The sequence below is a fragment of the Sebastes umbrosus genome, chromosome 10, assembly GCF_015220745.1.
Source record: "Sebastes umbrosus isolate fSebUmb1 chromosome 10, fSebUmb1.pri, whole genome shotgun sequence".
Lineage (NCBI taxonomy): Eukaryota > Metazoa > Chordata > Actinopteri > Perciformes > Sebastidae > Sebastes > Sebastes umbrosus.
The window spans coordinates 1,504,938-1,517,336 of NC_051278.1; the positions used below are offsets into that span (position 1 = coordinate 1,504,938).

General features: G+C 36.6%; 1 long non-coding RNA gene across 1 annotated transcript; it reads right to left on the reverse strand.

Annotated features, from left to right (window-relative positions):
• Positions 1-7,025: 7,025 nt before the first annotated feature.
• On the reverse strand, positions 7,026-9,250 carry LOC119495285. Its single transcript, XR_005208423.1, has 3 exons — positions 9,185-9,250; positions 7,313-7,371; positions 7,026-7,137 (listed from the first exon to the last, which is right to left on the reverse strand). It is a non-coding gene; the product is annotated as an uncharacterized LOC119495285 (long non-coding RNA).
• Between the last annotated feature and the right edge of the window lie 3,149 nt (positions 9,251-12,399).

The following is a 12,399-nucleotide window of genomic DNA, read 5'->3' on the forward strand; positions in this document are numbered from 1 at the left end:
CTACTTTTATCAGCTTATGCTAGACCTACGTTTTACTTAATATTTGTATAATATAATGTTGCGTACAGACCTTCCAGTTCTGGTTGTAACAGGTCATATAACAGCTCAGTAAAAGCATCTTTTCATATTAAACCGCCCTTTTCTAACAGACTCTGGGCTCCCAGCTCTCTCTGGGTGATATAAAGCCATTCAGATGTGGCTTTTCTTTCTTGGGGTCGTTTCACTTTTTCATCTTAGACAGGCTGACCGCCGGATCACCTCTCCACCCCCAGCCTGCACCCTGCAGCCCGCTGCCCGCTGCAGGCTGCAGGCTGCCGGCTGCCGGGTCAAAGCCGAGCTGAGAGCTGCAGCTTTAACCCGGTTTAGACATTAACTGCGACCTCCAGGAACACATGATGCATGCACCGTCTCGGACTGACCAGGGCCAACACATAGCGACTGTAAAATAAGCAGATGATGATGATGGTGAAATAAAAATCTTCTGCACATTTCCAACAGCAATCGCCGTTTAAAGATCCAGTGACTTCATTAAGCTCATCATTCCAAAAGTGCGTACTGTCTTTGGCCATACTTGCTTTCATTTTGCTTCTGCAAATGACTGGAACTCACTGGAAAACTCGCTCAAACTCACATCTCTCAACATGTTCAAACTAAAGCTGCAACAAGTCAGAGTTGACTGCTGGACTTGCTTCTCTCTCTCTCTTCCATTGCAATTTCACAAAGAACATCCAGTAATCCATCTTTTTTTGTGCATAGTGTTTATTAATTTCTGACCTATTTATTTACCTATATATGCTGATTTTAGCCATGTTCTCATGTCTTGTGTTTTTATACTCTTGCTGCTGCCTCTTGGCCAGGTCATCATTGTAAATGAGAATTGGTTCTCAATTGATTTTACCTGCTTAAATAAAGGTAAAATAAAATACAAAAATGAAATACAAATTACAGATATTTTTTTAATTGTTATTTTTACGCAGAGAGCATTCATCATTTAATTGGTCTATTTATAGGCATTATAGGATATTTGTGGTTACAATTTAATCTGATCAATGTAATGGCTCTGAAATTAAAAGGAATTAAATAAATAAATAAATAATCATAGCCCAAGTTGATTTTAATTTTATTATTATCATTATTATTCGTTTAGTGTATGAAACTGAAATGTTTTTTCTTATGATTTTTGGTTATATTATTTGGCTAATTCCTTTTAACTTCAGAGCCATTCAATCGATCAGATTAAATTGTAACCACAAATCGCCTATAATGCTTATAAATAGACCAATTAAATGATGAATGCGCGCTGTGTAAAAATAATAATAATAAAAAATCTGTAATTTTTATTTCATCATTTATTTATTTATTTATGCATAGTTTCCAGAATATTGTAGACCATAATATAATAATTAAAATAGATTAGAAAATTGCACTGTGAACGGCACAAATCCTGCAGTCTTAACGAACATAGCTGCCTATGTTATCGTGAATTATTCTGGATTTAAAAACCTTTGCATGTCTGTATGTAGATCATAGTGCATGTAATTGTTGCACTAAAGTTAGATATACTACAACGGTTCCTATTATTTATTATCTTATACGAAAAGTTATTCCTCATATTTCGTGGAGTATTATTTAAACACAATAGATCGCTGTTTTCTGATAGTAATACAATTTAGATAAATGAAAGGCTGAAGTGGTAAACGTCAGTTAGCAGAACATTTGTGCACAATCCAATAAGATAAGAATAAGATACATAATACTGCAATATTGACCAGTAACTTAGAGAGCCACTGTCTGCACCAACAGTGTCCTGCAGCCCTGAACATGATGTGGTGAAAGGTTGTTAAACAGATTAATGTCGCTGTTGTCGTGTATTTGGATCAGAATCTGCAGCTGTGACTTTAATCTGAATGTCATAAACTGCTGTAGCTCTAGTAGATTGTCCCCTGGCTGCTGTTTATGGCCTGCAGAGCAGAGATAGTCTCACCTTTTAACATCTTTAGAAGATGCCATAACTCCTCATAACTCGAGCTGTGTTTACACATAAACACACAAACACACCAGTGGAATATGAAATCATCTTCAGTCTGTAAGGTTATATTGATAAAGTTTCTAAAGTGAAGCAAATCCTGCAGCCTGCAGACGCGAACACGATCTAAAAGCTGCTTTCTGAATATCATTAAAGCTTCATTTCAATGTCATTATTAACCATTGTAAAATAGTATTCTTAAAAAGGAGATTATGATGTCAAACCACTAAACCAGATAATCCCCAACATATGGAATAAGGTTTTTTTTTAAATTTACTGTAAGAACACACATGCTGCACACACACAAACACACACACACGCACACACACACACACACGCTGTTTGATGCTATAAGGTCAGCTTCCTACGAAATATGTTCAAACACACAGACCTCTGTTATAACTTTAAAAAAAATACAATAAACAATCTGATGTTGTGTGACTGTGAGGTGAAGACAGACAACAATATTATGATCAGAAACAGACCTCCTCATTTGAAATCATTTTTGATTTAAAAAAAAAAAAAAGATATTAAGTGTGGACATTTTTAGGATCTTTAAATAGCACTGAAATTATTTAATAGTTTTATTTTATATTGCATTTTTGTTTTGATGTAGCAGCAATTTTTTGAAAATATCATTTGACTTTAAAAAGCTGAAGATTAAACAAAACAACAAACAACTATATAATGTGAATCAAAGTCACGTCTTACCACTGAAACACGTGTTGAAATTCCCCAAAAACTATGTTATGTCCGGATATCCAACAGAATGAGAGGAAACCATCTTCAACCCAACTACAACCTCTAATAATGATTAGATTACATGTTGATCCACTACAGGTGGATCTCAGGGCCTTTGGGGACCACAGAACATCCTCCTCCACCTCCTCCTAACCCTAACCCTAACCAACCTCCACCTCCTCCTCTACCTCCTCCTGCTCTACCTCCTCCACCTCCACCTCCTCCTCCACCTCCTCCACCTCCTCCTCCACCCCCACCTCCTCCACCTCCACCTCCTCCACCTCGTCCTCCACCTCCTCCACCTCCTCCTCCACCAGGTGGAAGTGGAGGAGGTGTAACCTGCCCTCCCTCCACCTTTACAGTCATAACTCCATCTCTGAGCCAAATATGAAATCAAGACGCACTTACTTGTTCTGTTCTAATCTCGCGTTAACACGTGGAAGCTCTGTTACTGTAAAGTCCCGTTGGATCGAAGCTGATAGAAGCTGATTATCGGAACCGGATCGGAACCGTCTCCGGTGTTCTCCTCCTCTCAGCGACACAAAGAGCTTTCTGTTGATTTGGGACTAATATCAGCTACAGTCCATCTGGCCGCCTGTCGGCTCTTCTCTCTCTGTTATATTTCGGGTCTTGTCAAACCGCCGCAATAAAACGCACTTTATTACCGTCACGTGCTCTGCTGCTTTTTTTTTTTTCTTTGCTCCCACGAGGGTTCATAAATTATTAGACCATGCACCAAGAGCAGCTTTACACAAGAAAGGCGCCAAAGAAAGAAACGCTTTAATCTCCGAGGTTCTGTGCTGCTGCAGATTAAATATAATAATAAACTCTCAAAGAATAGTTGCATATTTTATTCCTCTTTTCAATTCTATAAGTCTGTTTTTAAATATGTCTTTCTTTTCTTTTCTTTTTTTTTTTGAAGAGAAACAAAGAAAATGTTTTTTTTTCTTGGTGTTTTTGGTGTTTTATTTAATTATTTGCTCTTCTTTGATATAATTGTGGCTTTTGGTTGCTATGCTAGTGTAACACTTCTGTTTGTATTTATTTATTACATCTACTTTACCTGTTTTATTTGCTTTATAACTGTGTGTGTTATACCTGTTATATGTTTCGTTTAGCCTTGTCAAGTATTTGTTTTAAAGCACTGACCAGAAGTGGCAACTGTGAATCTCGTTGTATTTAATACAATGACAATAAAGCTTTCTATTCTATTATATTCTATTCTAATAATTGAGGGCAACACATTTTCCTTGAAGAAATCGTGTTGAACATTTGTGGATGGTGTAAAACATCCGTGCGTAAATGTTGTATTTCTTGTGCGTAAAACAGAGAGTGTGCATACTGCAGATTGTAAAATAAGTATCAAGAAAGATCCAGTTAAAGCTAAAATATAAAAAAAAATGTCTTTCTTTCATGGCATATAAATGCTTTTTTTTTTTTAAACCTTTTTTTTTTGTTTAAAATGAAAAGAAACACTAGTTGTATTCTTTGTTTTTCAGTTTAAGGACACACATAAAGCCACTTTGTGTGATAAACAATATGTCGGTGGATTAAACACATGCATATCTATGAAGATGGACAAATTCATGTGCATTTATAAAAATATTGCTAAAGTGTGTCTTAAGACCACATTGAGGGCTGCACTTTGAGAAACAGTCCTCATATCAGCATCAGTTTATATTCTAGTTTTATTCTCCTTGAATGCATTCACCGCTGGAGCATCTATTAGTTTGTACACAGATATACAGTATACCCTTAATATAAAGTTTCTGCATCAGGCCTGGTGATTGTAACCAAATGCAAATTGTGCCATTATACTAAATGAATCATAAAGGATGTTACTGATCCTTTTTGTTTTCTCCTGTAACCCTCTCCAGTAGCTGTATGACTTGGTTGGAGCATTTACAAAACACAGTAAGAGTTAAACATATAATAATTGAGGGCAACACAATTTCCTTGAAGAAATCGTGTTGGACGTTTGTGGATGGTGTAAAACATCCGTGCGTAAATATTGTATTTGTTGTTCGTAAAACAGAGAGTATGCATGCTGCAGCTTGTTTGTGGTTGTTGCACTGCAGTCCTTTTCCTCCAAAACAAGCAGAGAGACTAAACGCACTTTTCCGGATGTTTCTGGAATGCTGTTTGGAGCATTTGTTTCCTGCTTTGATTTCCGTAAATGGGGAGCAATAAAACCATAAAGTGTCTCTGTGAAAACAGACACAGTCTGTGTGGCAGCACCTCTGAAGCAGCTCAAGTGTCAAAACAAACCAAAAGTTTGGCCTACGTATAAAACATCTTATTTAAAAAAAAGGCCTGCTTGAAATAGTGATAAGTTGATAATAAAAAAGCACAAAAAAACGTTTGAGGCACATTAATTTATCCATCTGTCTTCAGGAAAATGACATTTACGCACAGTTCTAATGTATTTTTAATCATGTGCATCTTTTTGCAATCTGTTTTTTAGTTTAGATTTATTCGTGTCCTTTTTTCAGAAATGTTCCAAAATATCCCTAAAATGTTAAGCAACAGTATAATAGTTAATTAAATTATTAATAATTATTATTTTTTGCACACCGGCAATCTGTTTATATTCATTTTGTTTATAGATTATTTGTATATTGTATATTGGTAATATTTCATTTTTTTATTCTTATTTTATTCTAACGTTTTTATCTGTTCTTTTTTTATTATACTGTTTAGTGCACCAACAAAACCAAAGCAAATTCCTTGTGTATACCTCTCACACCTGGCAATAAACACCATTCTGATTCTGATAATGAGCAGGTTTAGCAGAATGTCACCAGTATGCACAAGATGCTCAATGTTCCAGGAGTGCAGCTTTAAAAGAATCCGTTTAATTTCTTTAATCAACAAAGTGTCACCGCCGGTTTTAACCCACTTTGGATCGGTGATTTATGGCGCCTTGGTTTGGCGTCCTGCCTAAATAAAACGCCCCCTAGCAGCTGTAGAATAAAACATCCCATCCAGACCAAAACACAAATGTCCAGCAGTACTTGAGGTCGCCCTGTTCGAGGTGCATTCAAGGTAACTGGGAGAAGAGAACTCTCACGAACTGGAGATGGTGAGGAGGAGGAGATGGTGACGTTACCCAAAATATCAGAGCTGAGTCTGTATCGCCATCTAGTGTTTAAAAAGATACACAACAGCTGCAGCTCTGTAGTCTGTGAGGAGACAATGAAGGATGCTGCAGCAGATCTACTCTGTAGTAGTAATCTCATCTCAAGATGTCTTAGCTTCTTATTAAAGGTCCCATATCGTTCTCATTTTCAGGATCATACTTTTTACTACTACTATTTTGTGTTTCTACTAGAACATGTTTACATGCTGTAATGATCAAAAAAACCTTTATTTTCCTCATACTGTCTGTCTCAATATACCTGTATTTACCCTCTGTCTGAAACGCTCCGTTTTGGCGCCTTTTGGACGAAATTGCAACAGAATTGCGTTGCTAGGTAACAGCTGGGGTCCATGTGTACTTCCTGTCAGCTGATGTTATTCACATACACTGCAACCAGGAATAAACTGGGACACATTTACAATGTTTATGTTTAAATCTGTGTAAACGGTCTAAAATGTTTCCATTTGTGACATCACAAATGGACAGAAATCCTGACAGCTTGTTTCAAATGCAGAGTTTCTGAATACTGGCTGTGTGTATTTCCCTGTGGATTGAGCGTTTCGATACTTTCACAGTATTTATATAGGACTTAAGCCTGCTTTATAATAAAAAAAGATGAAAATCTCACTTTTTTGTAATATGGGCCCTTTAAGAGTTTGATGTTTGGACAAGGAGGATGTAGCAGCAGTATGAGCTATTTTTCTGTATTGATCCATACTATTGAAATTAATTTGTTTCATGCAGATCTGTGTTCATGATGCAGGTTAAAAAAAATGTCTAATTATTTAAGAACAAATGACAAATTTAGAGAAGAGTGTAGCTTTGATGGGGATTTTTGCTTTTTGAGTCCTTTCCCTTGTGCATACTGCACTGTGTATCACCTATTCCCTCTCTTTTAGCACCACCTGGTGGCTCATAATAACAACAACATCCTACATAACATTTTAAAATAAGATGCAATCACCTGAACATCAACTGTTTAACCAAAATGGTATTAAGATACTTATTATATCTCACACAGTTAGCCTACATTTGTTATAATCTTTGTGTTTAATCCAATAGAAAATGTGTTTACTATAAAACAGTCTGTCTAAATGGTACAATATGATACATAATTAAATAGCTTTTCTTTTGTTTGCTTATATCCTTTTTTTTGTTACCTGTATCAGATGATGATGATGATGATGGCCATCTGCTTCACTTTAGATAAACTGCTCAAGCTGATTGAGTTCTGGAAGAAAAGAACAGTTAAATGCATGAGAAAGAGCTTCTTAAAATGTGAAAAGTCTGTGGATAAATGTCAAAGACAAGCCATAAGAGAACGTCTCTTTTATTAAAAACTAATGCTCATTATTAATTCTCAAGTTGGTTCAGTAAAAGCAATGAAATCGGCTCTCAGGACAAACCTGCAGGTTGTTTTTCTTCGTTGTAAATGTGCAGCTGCATCTGAAATCTCTGCACCGTCCTGCAGGGACAGAGAGAGGGACATGTTGTGTAATTTACTGACGGTGGACACAAAAATCTTCCTTCTCTCTCTCAGGCTCTGTCTTTCTGTCTGTCTTTCTGTCTGTCTCAGGCTGTAATTTAATGTTTGTCTCATTCTCTGCATCACTGTCTCCTTTTGTCTCTTTGTTTCTCTCCCTCTCTCACACACACTCTCACACCCTCACACACACACACACACACACACTCACACTCTCCCTCTCCCTGCTGCATTGCAGTAGGTTGTAAATACTGAGTGCCAGCTGAGCTTGACTGAGCAGCACCAGTGAAATACTGTCTTTGTTTCTCTCTATCTCTCACACCCCGCCTGCTGCCCTCAGGAGAGAGAGAGAAAAAAGAAGAAATGTAAAATTTAAAAAAGGGAGGATATAGTGTCTCTTTGTGTCTCTGACACTCAGGCTGCCCTCGTAAAAACAAGAACGTCAATGAAAACAAAAACATGGAGGAAAGGGTTCCTTCTGTCTTCTTCTGTCCATCTGTCTGTTTTATGGAGGAACGAGAAATCCAGTTCCTTTCACAGAGGCCTCAAACCATTTAATGTAAAAGAAGTATTAAGAAAGATAAAGTTAAAGCTAAAATATGAAAGGAATATATTTCTTTCTTTCATGGCATATAAAAGCCTATTTTTTAAAGCTTTTTTTGTTTAAAATGGAAAGAAACACTAGTTGTATTCTTTGTTTTTCAGCTTAACGACACACATGAAGCCACTTTGTGTGATAAACAATATGCTGGTGGATTAAACACATGCATATCTATGAAGATAGACAAATTCCTGTGCATGTGTATTTATACAAATATTGCTAAAGTGTGTCTTAAGACCACATTGAGGGCTGCACTTTGAGAAACAGTCTTCATATCAGCATCAATGTATATTCTAGTTTTATTCTTCTTGAATGCATTCACCGCTGGAGCATCTGTTAGTTTGTACACAGATATACAGTATATACCCTTAATATAAAGTTTCTGCATCAGGCCTGGTGATTGTAACTAAATGCAAATTGTGTCATTATACTAAATGAATCATAAAGGACGGTACTGATCCCTCTTGTTTTCTCCTGTAACCCTCTCCAGTAGATGACTTGGTTGGAGCATTTAGAAATACAGGAACAGTTAAACAGGAGTCCTGTTTCTTATATCCCTAAATGTACATTCATAGTAATATAGGAATTATGTTCATATGCAACTAGTTTTAGTTTGATATGCTGGTGAAAAAAAGACATTTTTGCATCCACAATGGAGTCTAATATATCATTACAATTACAAATTCAGATATTCTGTAATATTCTGCTTAATTAGTTAGAGCTGTATTATGCAACATTAATAGCATTGCAATCTGCAGCAGAACATTAAATAGAACAATTCAAATATGCACCTATAAAGCAATGATTGGATATCTATTCGTTTTCACACCACAGTCATATTTCATGTGTTGGTAAGAGTTAAACATGAGTCCTGTTTCTTATATCCATAAATGTGCAATCATAGTAATATCGGAATTATGTTCATATGCAACTAGTTTTAGTTTGATATGCTGGTGAAAAAAGACATGTTTGCATCCACAATGGAGTCTAATGTATCATTACAATTACAAATTCAGATATTCTGTAATATTCTGCTTAATTAGTTGAAGCTGTATTATGCAACATTAATAGCATTGCAATCTGCAGCAGAACATTAAATAGAACAATTTAAATATTCACAAACGTGCACCTATAAAGCAATGATTGGATATCTATTCGTTTTCACACCACAGTTTGTATTTCATGTGTTTCTACCTGATGTGAGCAGAGACGTGATGTGGACTCCATGTTCCTCTGCTGCAGCATCCTGCAACACCAACACTACAAAGTAGAACACACATTACGTTAAATTACAATCAGAAACGAGTTGAACATGCATTTGTCCAAAGACGTTTGGAAGAGTGGTTATATAGACAGTCGAGACAGGAGAGAAAACATGCAGAATAAAGGAGAGAAAACATGCAGAATAAAGGAGAGAAAACATGCAGAATAAAGGAGAGAAAACATGCAGAATAAAGGAGAGAAATAAAGGAGAGAAAACATGCAGAATAAAGGAGAGAAAACATGCAGAATAAAGGAGAGAAAACATGCAGAATAAAGGAGAGAAAACATGCAGAATAAAGGAGAGAAAACATGCAGAATAAAGGAGAGAAAACATGCAGAATAAAGGAGAGAAAACATGCAGAATAAAGGAGAGAAAACATGCAGAATAAAGGAGAGAAATAAAGGAGAGAAAACATGCAGAATAAAGGAGAGAAAACATGCAGAATAAAGGAGAGAAAACATGCAGAATAAAGGAGAGAAATAAAGGAGAGAAAACATGCAGAATAAATGTACTTACGCATCTTTTTCCTCCTTCGAGCAGCCAGCTTTCTACTGTCGGTGATAAACATTATTTTGAGAGACGTTTGTTCTGCAGATTTAAACATTAAAACGAAACATTTAACGAATAAATCAGACTCATCTAGTCATGCACGCTGCAGAGAGATTAAAGAAATACTGTAGAGAGAAACCGAGTATGGAGGCGCGCGGGTGTGGAGGAGCAGCTCGAGGCGACCAGATTTACGCATGCACTGCACGCGCACACATGACAGTCAGCGGCCAATGGCGCGCAGTGTCTGCTCGTAAAATGGTTTTATTAGCATTGTGTGTGTGTGTGTGTGTGTGTGTGTGTAAATCGTGCAGACAGAAAAGGGGGATTTCTGGCAGCTGCACTCCAGAGAGAGAAAGCTGCAAAGAAACAAACACATGCACGAACACCTCTGGGAATCCAAACACCTCCAGCCTGCTTTAAGGCCTCTGATCCAGTCTGTCCAGTCTGTCCAGTCTGCTCTGGGGTTTTTATTTGGTGACTATTTTGTGGAAAACGACGAAGAAAAAATAATTAAATGTAGAAAAATAAATGTAATTTATGTCTGATATGAAGGCATGAAAAGCAGACTTTGTCATAGCTAATATATACTATATGGTTACTCACCTCTCCAGCTTTATGCTTCATTATCTTTTGCCTTAAAAGAGGTCAGAAATTCCACAATCTTTTCCTCAACTGGGTGAAAGAATATATTAATTTACACAGATCTTCACTTCTTATATTCTCTCTGTTAAATGGAAAAATCGTGCAGACAGAAAAGAGGGATTTGTTGCAGCTGCACTGCAGAGAGAGAAAGCTGCATAGAAACAAACACATGCAGGAACACCTCAAGGAATCCAAACACCTCCAGCCTGCTTTAAGGCCTCTGATCCATTCTGTCCAGTCTGTCCAGTCTGTTCTGGGATTTTTATTTGGTGACTATTTTGTGGAAAACGACGAAGGAAAAAAAAGATATGAAATGTAGAAAAATAAATTTAATTTGTGTCTGATATGAAGGCATGAAAAGCAGAAAACCATGACTCTGGTATAGCTAATATATATTAACACTGTTACTATCACCTCTCCAGCTTTACACAGATCTTCACTTCTTATATTCTCTCTGTAGGATGGGAAATGGCTGCATAACAAAACCTGCTGCAGTGTGTCACTAATTCAAGGTCTGAATCATTTCCATCCTCATTTAACTGGAATTTGTTGCCAGTTTTTAATTAAAAATCTTGAGTAGGGCTGCAACTAATCATTGTTTTCATTTTCGATTATTTTCTCGATATACACACCATTTACTTCCTCTATCGAGGAGATTATGTAGGTGATGTGCACGGTATTGTTAATGAAAAACAATAAGGCTGCAACTAAAGATTATTTTCACTGTCGATTATTTTCTAGATTGATCGATCAGTTGTTTGTTCTATAAAATGATGAAACGTTTCGATCAGTGTTTCCTAAAGCTCAAGATGACGTCCTCAAATGTCTTGTTTTGTCCACAACTCAAAGATATTCAGTTCACTGTCACAGAGGAGGAAAGAAACCAGAAAATATTCACATTTAAGAAACTGCAATAATTGACTAACCAATTATCAAAATAGTTGTTGATTATTATAATAATTAATCTAGTGCATATCAATGCCCACCAGACACTTCAATAAGTCATCTTATATATCAGAGCATGCTCAGAAAATCATTTTATTCATCAGCTTGAATAAATGTTCATTCATTTAGACATTATGCTCCTTCTATCAGTGAGAGAAGCTGCTGCCATTAAACAGAACAGAGGCCTTCTCTCTCATTTCCATTTTCACGACGATGGCAGCCATCTTAAACTACCAGACTCCACCTGCACATCTCTACCATTTTAGTGTCAGGGACTCCAAGAAGAAGAGGAGGCTTGAAAACACAGAACACAGAACAAGAAGAGGAAGTCAGAAAGCATCAGATGTTCAGATGCATGTTTTCTGTCTCCTGAAGCTGCCACATTTCCCTTTTCTATTCTCAATCCTGCATGTTGTCACGTTGTCACATTTGTCACCTTGTCCTGAGGAAACTCACAGTTTGAATAAAGCTGAACTAGCAATACTACATGAATACATAGTTATAATAGAAGCTGCATGTTGCTGAAGGTTCTTCTCAGAGCTCAGAGCTCAGGATGGGGATTATTTGATTTTACAAGGATTACTGCATATAAAACAAAACCTGTTTTACTGTTTACACCGAGTCAGCTTTAAGAAAAAGAAAAAAGGTAGAAAAGCCACAAGGTAATTACAGAACAAAATAAGTAGCACATTCAACTACAACACAATAAATAAATACATTATTAAAACATAAAACGCCCTCAGTGTAGTCAAAAAATAAACTAAACTACCTTCTGCATAGGAACGATACCCCCACAATACTAATATACAGTATATATATATATGCTCCATGACCATGTTAAAATAACTTGTAGCTATCATAAAAAATATTTTAAAAAATAAATAATGAATACATTTCAGACAATTCCACAGTAGAAGGCAGCATATTGCACAGCATTACAGTCCATTCAGTTCAGGTGTACTGTGTGTCAGTGATGGTCTGAAGGGGAGGTGTGTTTGTGTCCCTCTTT